Raw genomic sequence first — 13,542 nt, forward strand, 5'->3', positions numbered from 1 at the left:
GAATATTTGACTGAGCTCATAGGGCCACAATCTCACCTCCGCTTGCATTGCTTTATCACTATCAAATTGAGGTCCTAGAAGGTGTTCTTCAGGTTTTGGAAGCAGAAGAAAATCGGATGCGGCCAAGTCTGGACTATATGGCAGATGATCGATGACAGGAAACCCAAGGCGTCGAATTGCTGCAGATGTCGCAGCGCTCTTGTGTGTTCTGGCATCGGCATGATGAAGGAGAGGGTGCTCCATATCTACATCTACATCTACATCCATACTCCGCAAGCCACCTGACGGTGTGTGGCGGAGGGTACCTTGAGTACCTCTATCGGTTCTCCCTTCTATTCCAGTCTCGTATTGTTCGTGGAAAGAAGGATTGTCGGTAAGCCTCTGCGTGGGCTCTAATCTCTCTGATTTTATCCTCATGGTCTCTTCGCGAAATATACGTAGGAGGGAGCAATATACTGCTTGACTCCTCGGTGAAGGCATGTTCTCGAAACTTCAACAAAAGCCCGTACCGAGCTACTGAGCGTCTCTCCTGCAGAGTCTTCTACTGGAGTTTATCTACCATCTCCGTAACGCTTTCGCGGTTACTAAATGATCCTGTAACGAAGCGCGCTGCTCTACGTTGGATCTTCCCTATCTCTTCTATCAACCCTATCTGGATCAAATGGTTCAAATGGCTCTGAGCACTATCGGACTTAACATCTATGGTCATCAGTCCCCTAGAACTTAGAACTACTTAAACCTAACTAACCTAAGAACAGCACACAACACCCAGTCATCACGAGGCAGAGAAAATCCCTGACCCCGCCGGGAATCGAACCCGGGAACCCGGGCGTGGGAAGCGAGAACGCAACCGCACGACCACGAGCTGCGGACCCCCTATCTGGTACGGATCCCACACTGCTGAGCAGTATTCAAGCAGTGGGCGAACAAGCGTACTGTAACCTACTTCCTTTGTTTTCGGATTGCATTTCCTTAGGATTCTTCCAATGAATCTCAGTCTGGCATCTGCTTTACCGACGATCAACTTTACATGATCATTCCATTTTAAATCACTCCTAATGCCCACTCCCAGATATTTTATGGAATTAACTGCTTCCAGTTGCTGACCTGCTATATTGTAGCTAAATGATAAGGGATATTTCTTTCTATGTATTCGCAGCATATTACAATTGTCTACATTGAGATTCAATTGCCATTCCCTGCACCATGCGTCAAATCGCTGCAGATCCTCATGCATTTCAGTACAATTTTCCATTGTTACAACTTCTCGATATACCACAGCATCATCCGCAAAAAGCCTCAGTAAACTTCCGATGTTATCCACAAGGTCATTTATATATATTGTGAATAGCAATGGTCCTACGACACTCCCCTGCGGCACACCTGAAATCACTCTTACTTCGGTAGACTTCTCTCCATTGAGAATGACATGCTGCGTTCTGTTATCTAGGAACTCTTCAAACCAATCGCACAATTGGTCTGATAGTCCGTATGCTCTTACTTTGTTCATTAAACGACTGTGGGGAACTGTATCGAACGCCTTGCGGAAGTCAAGAAACACGGCATCTACCTGGGAACTCGTGTCTATGGCCCTCTGAGTCTCGTGGACGAATAGCGCGAGCTGGGTTTCACACGATCGTCTTTTTCGAAACCCATGCTGAAGCCTATAGAGTAGATTTCTAGCCTCCAGAAAAGTCATTATACTCGAACATAATACGTGTTCCAAAATTCTACAACCGATAGATGCTAGAGATATAGGTCTATAGTTCTGCACATCTGTTCGACTTCCCTTCTTGAAAACGGGGATCCAATCATTTGGAACGCTACGCTCTTCTAGAGACCTACGGTACACTGCTGCAAGAAAGGGGGCAAGTTCCTAGGGCGCACTCTGTGTAAAATCGAACTGGTATCCCATCAGGTCCAGCGGCCTTTCTCTTTTGAGCGATTTGTGGACAAATTCTTCGAATTCAAAACTCGATTACAACACGCTGTTTCTCACGCAACGAGGTACTTATCTTACACACCGCTATGCTACACGCTACAGTTCTGAACCCTTCAGCGGAAGAGGCTGCAAATAGGTAGACATAAAGAATAAAGACGTAGAATGTTAATAAAGTTTCTTTTATTTAAAAGGTTTAAGAGTTTACACGTAAATTTGGAGGCATTTCTTTTCAGCACGTCTTCATATCTCCAGGAATCGCGTCCGAATCTAAATTTACCGATTGCAGAAATGATTGTATGAAGAGTGCTATGAGAGGGGATACTAATCAGGCATGCAAGGGAGCTAATGTTACCAACTTGGCACAGCAATAAGCAATTCCGCACAATGATTCACTGAAGCAAGATCAAAGGTCTCTGTTGGATTCCTTTCATGTTAATTTCTTAAATCTGTTCTCATTTAAAGCATAAATTCCACTTCTAAATTTACTGTGGTGTTTATGACTCTATCTGGGAAGAGACTGAGCAGTGGAACGTTTTACTTTTACACATAAACAAGAACGATCTGTCACACTACTACACTTTAAAACACAGTTTATATGTAATTCATGTGACACAGTCTCATATGGAACCTACATGCGCTTTCTTTTATATAGTGTATATGATAAGATACTGTCATCCCCCTTCCCTTCTGTGTGAAAGGATGAATGAGCAAATACATTTCTAGTTGCGTGCCTGATGGTAGCAGACAAGCCTGTCTGCTAGAGAACAGTAGGACCAACGTCCGAACAGGTAGCTACGCTTTCTAAAAGCAAAGAGGTTTCTATTCTTAGTATGGTCCTGTCCGTCCCTTGTCATGTTGGTATAGGAAGCTGCCTCTCTGGTCACTTCCGTTTGTATCTGTTAAGCACCCTCCGTAGGGGCCCACGCCAGTCGGTACGCGGCGAGCGTCTGAAGTGGTAAGATCTCCGGCTAAGCGCGTCTCTGCTAAGTCCGTAGGGCAATGGATTTTTTAAGTTCAGCCTAACTGAAAATTTAATCACCTTTATTTCAGGTTTAGATCTAAAATATCTTATGTTATCTTAAATTCCAACGCAGTGTAATTCGAGTGTGAAATTCAGAATATCTTCCAGTAGTTGCTTTGTCACTACTTTGTGAGTAAAGTGGAACCACGTGTTGATGATCCGTAACTCTAACTAAGATCATCAATCTCAAATGCGAATGTGCGTGAGATTATAACGTCTCGCCTTGACAATATTTTTCAATATAGCAACTTTTCTTTATGTTCAACCCACGTGGGGTGTACTTTGTGAGACCAGTACCACGTGCTTATACAATTGTTTGACCCATCATGTTAATAGTAAGACGATAGTAACCAGTTCGAGGTTTTTCTTTTGTAAATTGCGTTTCGATGTAATTTATTTTAATTATCAAAATTATTGTGGAGTTACACTCTTTGTGTAAACCAAGTTGACCACGTGAAGCATGTGGTGTAATCATGAAAGTAGCCCTCAGCTATTCTTTTCGGGAAGATTTCACAGGGAGTTAGTATGAATTTAGTATACCAGTGTGTGGTAATTTAATGACGGACAGGATTCCGTTACGAACGTAACTTCTTTGGGTGAAAATTGAATCGGTTGGTTGTGGTTAATTTCCTCTTGCATATGTTTCAACGTTCTTCGTGTGTTATTTTATGAAAGCAGTGTTGTATGCAGTATCCCAATCTTGGCTACATATTTGATGTGTTCCGTAAGATTACAAACTCACATTTTCACAATCCTAAATAAGGCACCAGTTTAGTTATGAATCAAGTTTAATATGCCGAAATTTTAATGGAACAATTATCAATGTTAAAATAAATGTCCAAATATAAACTGATTTATTTCTTTTTATTTAAATTCTCCTTATATATATATATATATATATATATATATATATATATATATATATATATATATCGCCGGTTGTCGTAAGATGACTATTAAAAGATTATAATTAATGTTAGTCTGGTCGCGAATTTGGTAAGTTAGACTGGATACCTGGTGAAACAGTTGCTCAGTAATGCAAGGTTAACTTCCCCAGATAGCTCACAGCTTTTAACCCGCTTTTATTGTCTTGAATATCAGCACCACTTTCAGAACAACTTAATGCATCAGCATTACAAAGATACAGTCGCGATCCATGCGCCCAAAAAATTAAGGAAATCTTTAAAATGGCAAGGAAACCTGTAAAATGGCACTTATCATAACAAATGTCGCTGTGAGGAGCTCAGAATCAGTCAATGTCAGATTGAAGTACATGGTCTCCACTCGATTAAAACCAAAAACCGGAGCGAAGCAGCGCTTATCGACCATGTGATCTAGGTCCAGGAAGACAGCATGTTCAGTACCAGCGTCAGATCTGAAGGGTCTGGATCTCCGCCGTTCGGCCGTTGCACGTCTGTATATCTCCCGTTCGGGCGAAGAGTAGCGTGTCCGAATCTCTTCCCGGTCTTCCGTAGAGTGACCAGAAACTTTGATTAGCCCTCCTGCTGACGTCACCGTCAAAGAAAATGCGTGGTTGACACACACACCGGGGACTCACAGCCTGTGTCCAGTTGTCCGCCTATCAAACAAGAGGAAATTGTCCTTCCCAGATACTTACTCCTCGGCCAGTGAAGGCTCATGATTCGTTGTCCAACTATGAGGGTCGAGGAAATCGCGTTCGCGTTTTCACACTCTTAAGATAATTTCAAATGAGCCTTCCAGACCCGTCGCTAGGGACGAGAACTCGCTCCTCGCGTAACTAATATGCCCTGCGCGGTAATTTCGCCTGTCTAACTGCGTGGGCCGTGAAAGATTCCCAAAGTCGATCTGCGTCCAGATGGGTGACTTTCAGTCGCCACCTATAAAATGTGGACGGATACTTCCCGTTTCGAAAGTCGCTTTGTCCCCAAATTCTTAAGTGTAGACAGGCGAGACTCTTCATCTCTGGGTCCCCACAGCGTGGACGAAGACGGCGACTCAAGCCCTCCTACAGTCAAAGTGCTTTCTAAATTAATGTACCAAGCCTCACCTCTCTACAAAGTTTAAATTTCATTACTCAAGCGAAATTAATAGGGATCCTGCATTGCCATGGTGGAACGAGGGCGCTACCTACTTGTTACGCCGCAATTATTTCTGCTATGATTGCTATGAACTGGTACGTCCATCGAATAAATATTAAATAATGGCCTAAATTTACTGAAATGAAACGAGAGGGCCAGAAGATGACGGACCCGTTTCAGCATATCTGTGAAAGTGTGTGGTATCAGAAGGAATACGAGCAGGGAATGAAAGAAAAAGCCTTATTACACTGAAAAGTAACTTTACTGTGAAATATAAAGAAAAACAAAACAGAAACGCAGTCTGTTCGATATGCGTATATGTGAAACGAAGATCTTCTGCTGGCTGACATTCGTCGCCGTGTTGCTCCACCCCTTGCATTGTAGCATGACTGAAACATCAGTAGCGTGCTGTCTAACATGTGGTCCAGACGTTACTGCTCAAGTCATCCTTCTGTTCAGCTGAAGCAGTATATGACGATGGTTCCAGCGAGGACCCACTGCAAACTTCAGCTGGTTTGAAGCATCGTCAGTTCGTTTCACGCCAGAAGATACCTCTCTTCATTCTAATCGATTGATCCCTACCTCATGGAAGAAGCTGTTCGTGAGTTGGGCGTGATATCGTCTTCAAGAAGAAACAAATCGCCGAAATATTGACTGTAGGGCCTAAAAATAAGTTGGGGTACCTAGATGCGATATTTCACAGCCCTACAATTACCCTCGACAGCAATGACAGGCGTGCGACATCTGTAGTTGACAACGGCCCAAAATATCGCTAATCGCCGTGCCTGCCGAACCCGTGGGATTGTGTGCCCGAGTAACTGGCCACCTCCACACTCTTCTACGACGCTCATAAAGCATTTTACAATTACAGCACTCCTCGGTGAAGAGAAACTGACGCCACTGAGCCTGGTTCTATTCCAGGTGTTTCGTTGCTCACTTTCTTTATAACAAAATTGATTGTGGAAATGGTTGTGTGCTGTCCGGGTAGACAGCAAGCACCCAATGGCCTCCAATGAGCGAGCACGTAGCTCCAGAATTGGAAACATACCACAGGCTGTGGCTAAGCCATGTCTCCGCAATATCCTTTCTCCCTGCTGTGCTAGTGTTGAGAGGTACGCAGTAGATCTTCTGTGAAGTTTGGGAGGTAGGACACGAGGTACTGGCGGAACTACAACTGTGAGGAGGGGTCGTCAGTCATGATTAGTTAGCTTAGTCGGTAGAGTACATGCCCAGTTCGAGTCTCGGCCCGGCACACAGTTTTAATCTGCCAGGAAATTTCATACGAGCGCACACGTCGCTGCAGAGTGCAGATTTTCAGTCTGGGAACTTGGGTAAAGTTTCTCATATTTCTGAGTGTTTGTGTAAATAAAGGAGTAGTACCATCTTTTGTATCAATTCTATACGTAGTTAGTAGTTTCATTTATTCATTTACGAGGGCCTATTTTACTTCATCCGTTGCGCGAACTTTAAATTACGTAACTGAGTAAATGTGGGGCTGTCTAACTGCCGGGAAGTCCAGTTGGCATCGGAAATCGATTCGATAAGACACTTGGAGGCTCATAGCCGGCAAATTGCAATGTAGTTGGTACAAAACTCTTTTTGACAATTTAATTACTTGTTGCAAATTTTTAAGTTCAGTTCCAAAGCAGTGATAACAACTTGAGGTATCGCGTGATACTTGTCAGACGATTGGCGTTCGGTGGTACGAAAACCAGTGAGTATCGGTTGGCTTTGGCCTCACATTGTACATTGTATCAAGTCTGATTCCATAAGGAACCGTTGTGCGTAACGGCCGTAGACTGTTGTAGCAAAGGATGTGACCACAGCAATATGTCGTAATCCTACTGTTTTTTTATTATTATTTCATATCCAAATTTCAGCTCTAAATAGCCATCTTCAGTGTTAAAATACAAGGAAATTGCAGAATCAGAACTGATTCATATAAAACAATAAGTAAAACTCTACGTTATCTAGTAGCAATGATCCAATATAGTCAAGATCCCATTTGAGTGAGCTACAATCTAACAAGCTTGCAGTAGTACACGTCACCATTTTACTTTGCTGGTGTATAGCCAGAAGGAAACTCAAGTAGTTTTTACTACAAATGCAGCACGCTCAGTCTGCGTCATGTATTGTAAGTTACGACCACTATATTACAAACAAAACTAACCTTGTTTCTTACAGAAGCAGTAGTTTAAAACCCTTTTTAATAAAATGATATCAGTAATTATAGTTGCATATTACCTTTAAAATACACTCCTGGAAATGGAAAAAAGAACACATTGACACCGGTGTGTCACACCCACCATACTTGCTCCGGACACTGCGAGAGGGCTGTACAAGCAATGATCACACGCACGGCACAGCGGACACACCAGGAACCGCGGTGTTGGCCGTCGAATGGCGCTAGCTGCGCAGCATTTGTGCACCGCCGCCGTCAGTGTTAGCCAGTTTGCCGTGGCATACGGAGCTCCATCGCAGTCTTTAACACTGGTAGCATGCCGCGACAGCGTGGACGTGAACCGTATGTGCAGTTGACGGACTTTGAGCGAGGGCGTATAGTGGGCATGCGGGAGGCCGGGTGGACGTACCGCCGAATTGCTCAACACGTGGGGCGTGAGGTCTCCACAGTACATCGATGTTGTCGCCAGTGGTCGGCGGAAGGTGCACGTGCCCGTCGACCTGGGACCGGACCGCAGCGACGCACGGATGCACGCCAAGACCGTAGGATCCTACGCAGTGCCGTAGGGGACCGCACCGCCACTTCCCAGCAAATTAGGGACACTGTTGCTCCTGGGGTATCGGCGAGGACCATTCGCAACCGTCTCCATGAAGCTGGGCTACGGTCCCGCACACCGTTAGGCCGTCTTCCGCTCACCCCCCAACATCGTGCAGCCCGCCTCCAGTGGTGTCGCGACAGGCGTGAATGGAGGGACGAATGGAGACGTGTCGTCTTCAGCGATGAGAGTCGCTTCTGCCTTGGTGCCAATGATGGTCGTATGCGTGTTTGGCGCCGTGCAGGTGAGCGCCACAATCAGGACTGCATACGACCGAGGCACACAGGGCCAACACCCGGCATCATGGTGTGGGGAGCGATCTCCTACACTGGCCGTACACCACTGGTGATCGTCGAGGGGACACTGAATAGTGCACGGTACATCCAAACCGTCATCGAACCCATCGTTCTACCATTCCTAGACCGGCAAGGGAACTTGCTGTTCCAACAGGACAATGCACGTCCGCAAGTATCCAGTGCCACCCAACGTGCTCTAGAAGGTGTAAGTCAACTACCCTGGCCAGCAAGATCTCCGGATCTGTCCCCCATTGAGCATGTTTGGGACTGGATGAAGCGTCGTATCACGCGGTCTGCACGTCCATCACGAACGCTGGTCCAACTGAGGCGCCAGGTGGAAATGGCATGGCAAGCCGTTCCACAGGACTACATCCAGCATCTCTACGATCGTCTCCATGGGAGAATAGCAGCCTGCATTGCTGCGAAAGGTGGATATACACTGTACTAGTGCCGACATTGTGCATGCTCTGTTGCCTGTGTCTATGTGCCTGTGGTTCTGTCAGTGTGATCATGTGATGTATCTGACCCCAGGAATGTGTCAATAAAGTTTCCCCTTCCTGGGACAATGAATTCACGGTGTTCTTATTTCAATTTCCAGGAGTGTACATCAAGAAATGCCGACTTACAATGTGTTCGTTCACATATTAATGGTGGATCGACCCGGCATGACACTATTACATATGTAAAAACGCGGTTAGTTAATTTGTAGTATAGGGGGCGTTACTTACACTATATGTCGCAAACTGAGGCTGCTGTACTTGGCCGGCCGCAGTGGCCATGCGGTTCTAGGCGCTTTAGTCTGGAACCGCGCGACCGCTACGGTCGCAGGTTCGAATCCTGCCTCGGGTATGGATGTGTGTGATGTCCTTAGGTAAGTTAGGTTTAATTAGTTCTAAGTTCTAGGGGACTGATGACCTCAGATGTTAAGTCTCCTACTGCTCAGAGCCATTTGAACCATTTTTTTGCTGTACTTGCAGTCGCAGGTTAGAATCCTGCCTCGGGCATGGATGTGTGTGATGTCCTTAGGTTAGTTAGGTTTAAGTAGTTCTAAAGTCTTGGGGACTGATGACCTCAGCAGTTAAGTCCCGTAGTGCTCAGAGCCATTTGAACCATTTTTTTGCTGTACTTGTCGTAAACAACGACTTCAGTTTCCTTCTGCCCATGCACCAGTAGTGTCATTTGGTGACACATACTGTTACGAGCTTGTTGGATTATAACTCACTCAAATGGGATGTTGACTATAATGGATCACTGTGATTGGACAACGTGGTGTTTCACTTGTTGCTTTAGATAAACTCTGTAATTTCATTGCACGAGGGTTGTCCAGAAAGTAAGTTCCGATAGGTCGCGAAATGGAAACCACTGGGAAAATCCGGTAAAGCTTTACACAGATGTGTTGGGCAGTGTCTCCAGTATGCCTGTCGATCGTGTCGCGTTGCTGTTTTCAGCTCTGAGTGAACAGTGAGCACATAAAGATACGTAGGGAATAGCGTCTCCCGCCAAGTATGAGGGTCTGGTTAGAGATTTCGCCTGTGTCATGCAGCCCACATAACACAATTGTCGATCAGTTCCTTCTTCATGCCAATTCTCGGCCTCACACTGCAGCGGCAATGAAGACGCTCCTGCAGCGTTTCCGATGATCACCCATAATACAGCCCGTAGTCTCATCTCTGCTCACAAGAACCGCTGGCTATGAAGACAAAATTTTTCCACAGACAACGAGCTGCAGACCAGTGCAGATAACTGGCCGAAAGCACGGGGCGGCTACTTTCTATGACGAGGATACTGGAAAGTAGATACAACACTACGACAACACTCGAATTTGGACCAGCGACTATGTAGATTAGTAGGTGGAAGGTGTACCTAACTGTTGCAAATAAAACATTTCTGGTTTTCAATGTGGTTTCCATTTCGCGACCGATCGGAACTTACTTTCTGGACAACCCTCGTATTTTAGGAAGGAAGATGGCTATTTATAGCTGAAATTTGGGAAGGCTATAATACTACAAAACCAGTGGTACTGCGACTGATTGCTGTGGTCTTGTCCTTCCTTGTATCACACACTGAAGTTTTAATAAGTTCTTTCACAGACCTAGTCAGCTGAAAGAAAGTGGAATTGACGGTATTAATGCAGAAAGTAAAGTTTAAATCACTGGAAATTTCGGGGTAAAGGATTCTGTATATTGTTACCTCCCTTTACGTTCACGAATGGGTTTACGAACTCTGGCTTCCTAAAACTGTCCATGTTAGCTACTTTTCTCCTTCCTTATTTCACCTTCACGAACGCTAGAAGTATTACATAAAGACCTTAAGAATACCTGTTAGACTCTAGCCTGAAAACCACTTCCAGCACTTTTCTCAAAAAATTTGCGCTTGATGAGTCGTATTTTTTCGTTATTTGCTTGTTAAGCACTGACAGCATCTTTTACATTTAATCAGATACTGCCATACGAGAGTGTCCTAAACAGTCACGTTCAAAGAAGGACTGTACTTACCTCGTGTACAACATCTTACAAAGCCTGGGGCGGAGCAGCAGTTTCGAGCAGTCTGCCAATAATTTGAATATTGTGTTTTTTTTTTTTCATTTGAGAACAAAGTTACGTTTTGTAGGCTCATATGGCACATTCTTTCGTGGCCTGTCCCCCTTGAATCTAAGCCTACACACATTCCTATGCACAGGGTGTTGGAAATACCCGTTACAAACTTCTAGGACTTGCAGAGGTGAGTGAGTAGGAATAGGAACCCAAGTCCTGAAACATATTGTTTCCGTGCTACAGCCGTTTGAAAACATATTTGCTACGTAGGTATGCAACAGAGTAATCATAGTGGGGGTTGGTTACGTCGGACCGGATGATGTCATTTGACGTCGATCCTACGTCCCTTACCTGGTTCGAGCCTCTTTCACGTGTCTGTGTTTGTTAGAGCAACATGGTTGATTACACGTTTGCAGAATGCGCCGATATAATCCTTCTGAATGGCGAAACTCACAGTAACGGAAGAGCTGCTTGTCATCTTTATCAAGATCATTCTGTACAACGTCCGACTATATCGCATACTCTTTTCGCCACAATTAAACAACGGTTTCGAGGAACAGTACCTTCACCGTCAGCAGGTGTGGCTGTAGTGGTCCAAGGGGCGTCCGCACATCCGAAATGGAAGAGGTCGTACTGCATTAGGTTGACGAGAACCCGTCAATGAGTACACGAGCAATTTCTTTGGCTATTAATCAGGTTATAAATTGTAAGACATTTCCAGGGTCAGATGTGGACTCTGACCACAATGTATTGGTTATGAAATGTAGATTAAAACTGAAGAAACTGCAAAAAGGTGGGAATTTACGGAGATGGGACCTGGATAAACTGACTAAACCAGAGGCTGTACAGAGTTTCAGGGAGAGCATAAGGGAACAGTTGACAAGAATGGAGGAAAGAAATACAGTAGAAGAAGAATACGTAGCTTTGAGGGATGAAGTAGTGAAGGCAGCAGAGGATCAAGTTGGTAAAAAGACGAGGGCTAGTAGAAATCCTTGGGTGATAGAAGAAATATTGAATTTAATTGATGAAAGAAGAAAATGGATGTAGATGAAGATGAAATGGGAGATATGATATTGCGTGAAGAGTTTGACAGAGCACTGAAAGACCTAAGTCGAAACAAGGCCCCGGGAGTAGACAACATTCCATTAGAGCTACTGACAGCCTTTGGAGAGCCAGTCCTGACAAAACTCTACCATCTGGTGATCAAAATGTATGAGAGAGGCGAAATACCCTGAGACTTCAAGAAGATATAGTAATTACAATCCCAAAGAAGAAGGTGTTGACAGATGTGAAAATTACCGAACTATCAGTTTAATACGTCATGGCTGCAAAATACTAACGCGAATTCTTTACAGACGATTGGAGAAACTGGTAGAAGCCGACCTCGGGGAAGATCAGTTTGGATTCCGTAGAAATATTGGAACACGTGAGGCAATACTGACCCTACGACTTATCTTAGAAGCTAGATTAAGAAAAGGCAAACCTACGTTTCTAGCATTTGTAGGCGTAGAGAAAGCTTTTGACAATGTTGACTGGTATACTCTCTCTAAAATTCTGAAGGTGGCAGGGGTAAAATACAGGGAGCGAAAGGATATTTACAATTCGTACAGAAACCAGATGGCAGTTATAAGAGTCGAGGAGCATGAAAGGGAAGCAGTGATTGGGAAGGGAGTGAGACAGGGTTGTAGTCTCTCCCCAGTGTTGTTCAATCTGTATATTGAGCAAGCAGTAAAGGAAACAAAAGAAAAATTCGGAGTATGTATTAAAATCCATGGAGAAGAAATAAAAACTTTGAGGTTTGCCGATGACATTGTAATTCTGTCAGAGACAGCAAAGGACTTGGAAGAGCAGTTGAACGGAATGGACAGTGTCTTGAAAGGAGGATATAAGATGAACATCAACAAAAGCAAAACGATGATAATGGAATTTAGTGGAATTAAATCGGGTAATGCTGAGGGAATTAGATTAGGAAATGAGACACTTTAAGTAGTAAAGGAGTTTTGCTATTTGGAGGGCAAAATAACTGATGATGGTCGAAGTAGAGAGGATATAAAACGTAGACTGGCAATTGCAAGGAAAGTGTTTCTGAAGAAGAGAAATTTGTTAACATCGAGTAGAGATTTAAGTGTCAGGAAGTCGTTTCTGAAAGTATTTGTATGGAGTGTGTCCATGTATGGAACTGAAACATGGATGATAAATAGTTTGGACAAGAAGAGAATAGAAGCTTTCGAAATGTGGTGCTACAGAAGAATTTTGACGATTAGATGGGTAGATCACATAACTAATGAGGAAGTTCAAAATGGCTCTGAGCACTATGGGACTCAACTGCTGTGGTCATAAGTCCCCTAGAACTTAGAACTACTTAAACCTAACTAACCTAAGGACAGCACACAACACCCAGCCATCACGAGGCAGATAAAATCCCTGAAATGAGGAGGTACTGTATAGAATTGGTGAGAAGAAGAGTTTGTGGCACAACTTGACTAGAAGTAGGGATCGGTTGGTAGGACATGTTCTGAGGCATCAAGGGATCACTAATTTAGTATTGGAGGGCAGCGTGGAGGGTAAAAATTGTAGAGGGAGACCTAGAGATGAATACACTAAGCAGATTCAGAAGGATGTAGACTGCAGTACGTACTGGGAGATGAAGCAGGTTGCACAGGATAGAGTAGCATGGAGAGCTGCATCAAACCAGTCTCAGGACTGAAGACCACAACAACAACATTAATGAGTGGAACTGTAAAAAAAAAAAAAAAAAAAAAAACTGGGACACGCCTAATCAATTACTTGTATAAACGGTCGCCTTGCCAACATGTTTTGAAATGGCTGTAGCAAGCAAATGGCACGTAACCGGACATGGGTTCCCGTTCGAAATATCATCTACTTACTCCCCTCTACAAGCTCTAGAACTT

General features: G+C 44.2%; 1 protein-coding gene across 1 annotated transcript in view; it reads right to left on the minus strand.

Moving 5' to 3' along the window:
• LOC126249464 (uncharacterized) overlaps positions 1-13,542 on the minus strand; it is a 181,535-nt gene that overhangs the window by 167,493 nt on the left and 500 nt on the right. The gene's annotated exons all lie outside the window — the stretch shown is intronic.

The sequence above is a fragment of the Schistocerca nitens genome, chromosome 3, assembly GCF_023898315.1.
Source record: "Schistocerca nitens isolate TAMUIC-IGC-003100 chromosome 3, iqSchNite1.1, whole genome shotgun sequence".
Classification (NCBI taxonomy): Eukaryota; Metazoa; Arthropoda; class Insecta; order Orthoptera; family Acrididae; genus Schistocerca; species Schistocerca nitens.